Here is a 3,477-nt window from a genome sequence, read left to right as displayed (position 1 = left end):
TTTTCTCTTTTTCTCTCTCTTCCTCTCTCACTCTCTCTCTCGTTCGCTCTCTAGGTCTCTCTCTCTCTATTTCAGTCTCCCTCTCTCTCTTTCAGTCTCTTTCTCTCTCTCTCTCTCGCTCACTCTCTCTCTCTTTATTGTATGTGCATATGTGTGTATGTGTGTCTGTGTGTGTTGTGTGTGTGTGTGTGTGTGTGTGTGTGTGTGTGTGTGTGTGTGTGTGTGTGTGTTTTAACCCCGAATGATAAAGCTAAGCGCATTAAATATTAAATACTATTATTGCAGAGAACTCAATCAACTCAAATAGAGAAAAGGTCAAAGGATTATTACACGCGCAATAGCAATCACACACACGCAGTAGGCGGGTGTGTTTGCTGCTATGCCTGGCGCATTGCACGCTATGCACCTGTATTGGGTATGGTGTGCCATGAAATGCTGCATTCTTTGCTCAGAGCGATCCACTTTGTTAACATCACAAATACTTGTTACCTACCCTCGTGTTTTTTTGTTGTTTTTTTTTGTGTGTGTGTGTGTGTGTGTGTGTGTGTGTGTGTGTGTGTGTGTGTGTGTGTGTGTGTGTGTGTGTGTGTGTGTTGTATGTTATTTTGTACTGTATATATTAATCATGCAATCATACAGTGCCAAATTAATTTAGCATCAGAATTGCGATTAATGATGATTCTGTATAATTACTTCGTCCTATTATTGATGATTGTGTGTCCTTTTAGCGATTGCTAATCATGCACAGCATTGCAGGTCCGCCTCTGACAATGCTATTATCTTGAGTGATTATTCATTTGGTGCAATCAACCTTCTTCATTTATACGGCTTTGGATATGTTTATTAATTTGTAACATGTTTTATAAGCTGGTGACCGGTTCCCTCACATGTGTTTGTCAATGTTGCCTCGTGTGCGAAATATTCCTTGGTAATGCAATTTAGTGATGATTACAAAACATGAACGAGGAACTACGTAAGAAAAAAAGGGCTGTATCGTTCACATAATAAAAATATTTCAAATCCAATTAACATCCTCTTTTTTATTTATCTTTTTATAATGTTAACTTCATTAGGTTGCTGCCACTCGGAAGTTTAGTTTCTAGAGGAACCCACAAGGAAAATAAACAAATAAACAACCCCGGAGGGGATTTTTTCGTCTTTGTAACGGAACCAAGACTTACGCCCCCAGAATAAGGGAAAAGGGGATAGTAAATCCCAAAACAATTTTTCCCCGTTTTATCCCTTTATTAAACGAGGGAGGAAAAAATGCTAATGATAAGAGGCAAAAATTGAAAAAAAAAGTATAAGGTTACATGTCATAGTAATCTTTTCAAAGTTAACTAAGTTTATCTAAGACAATAAACAAAGTTTGCGATTATTTCTAAGGGATAATGAATTCCGAACCAGTAATTTAGTTATGGTAAGTGATGAGCGACAGATGACACAACCCTTTTGTTCTTTCCCCCTTGACACCCATGATATTTAAGTAACTAGAAACTTTAAGTGGATTTTACCAACTACATAACTGGCTGTTGACTCGAGATATTTTAGTCACACAGCGTTTTTTTTTGTTTTTTCTTTCTTTCTTTTTTTTTCTTTTTATTACTTCTCCTTTCTTCTTTTATATCAAAGTACTTTGCCAATCGCTCCCCAGTATCTACTTAAGAAATTAGAGACGTGCTCTCAACGCCATATCTGCATAGGAGGAAGTTTTGCTATATTCAAATACTCTTCCCACTATGCATATCATACGTATTTAGATTAATTGAATGTCGTAATATATCTGGATGGTAGAATTCCTAATAGACACGATAAAATATGGCGTTTTTAATTTGCATGTCTTGATTATTATATAAAGACTGTATCATTGATACCTTGTTTTGGCCACGATTCCCCTTTCATTCCATTTTTTCCCCTTTCTTTCTTTCTTTCCTTCTTTCTCTATAATAATACTTTTCATCGTAACATCTACTATTACTTAATATATTTATGATATACACATTTATATATACACTTTCATCCGATGAAAGGAAACAACACAAATTGAAGACGCCTTGTTCCTAGATGAGTCTACCTCCCCCCCACCCCCCTCTCTCTCTCTCTCTCTCTTCTTTATCTACTACTATTATCTACTATCATCTATCTTCTCTCTTTTTTTCTCTCTCTCTCTCTCTCTCCTCCCCTCTCTCTTCTCTCTCTCCCCTCCTCTCCTCTCTCTTCTCTCTCTCTCTCCTTCTCTCCCCCTTCTCTCCCCTTCCCCCTCTATAAAAATATTATATAAAAATATTACATAATATGTGGGGTTTTTGTGTGGTATATAAAATTAATTATAAAAAATATAATATATATATATATATATATATATATTATATATATATATATATATATTTACATATATAGGGAAAAATATATAAAATAAAATATAAAAATATTTACATATATACATAATATGATATAAAAACCATATATGTAAAATTTTTATATTATTTTCATTATATTATATAAATATGGATTTATATTATATATATAAAAAATTTTTTTATATTTTAATATTTTTTTTATATTGTGTGTGTGTGTGTGTGTTTTGCGTGTGTGTGGGGTGTTGGGTGGTGTGGTGTGTGTTTTTTATATATACAATGACTTTATGTGATATACATATATGAATATTGATAGGGTATATATATTTCCCATACATATATATATAAAAATTTTAATAATAATATTTTTTAATTTTATCTTTTATTTTACATATATACATATAATATATAATTTTATATTATTATATATATATTCTTTTACATATTTTAAAATTTACATTTCCCTATTCATGAAACATATATAAAGTTATTTTTTTAGTTTTAATATATATGCGTAAATATAATGTATATATATTATTATATTTAAATATAAATTTTTATTTTTTTATATAAAATTTCATATATATATTTTGGTGTGGGGTGTTGTGGGGTGTGTGTGTGTGTTTTGTGTGTGTGTGGTTTTGGGGTTTTTATGTGTGTGTGTGTATGTGTTTTGGGGGTTTTGTGTGGTTTTGTGGTTGTTAATATCCAATTTTAACAAAAAACATTTATATAGGAAAATTGTCAAATATAACAAAATATTTAAATTATTAAAAAGTTAGGGACAAAAAAGAGTTTTTTTCCATTTAAAATGCACATGAAAACACACAACATTTATGCATACACACCCCCACACCAACCCCCACACACCACACACACACTTTATATTATATATTTATAAATTTATATATTTTTAATATATAAAATATATTTATAAATTTATATATATATATATAAAATTTTACAGTATATGTGTATATATAATATAAAAAATTTTGGGTTGAGTGGTGTGAATACATATCATATAATATATATATATATTTTAATATATATAAAATTATATATATTTATATATATATATAAATATTTATATATATACCAATATTTTATGTATATATAT

This window comes from Penaeus japonicus, unplaced genomic scaffold, assembly GCF_977035675.1.
Source record: "Penaeus japonicus unplaced genomic scaffold, GWHDUDI00000001_assembly GWHDUDI00000035, whole genome shotgun sequence".
Taxonomy (NCBI): Eukaryota; Metazoa; Arthropoda; class Malacostraca; order Decapoda; family Penaeidae; genus Penaeus; species Penaeus japonicus.
The sequence above is the reverse complement of the archived record's forward strand: the minus strand, read 5'-3'. Positions refer to the sequence as shown.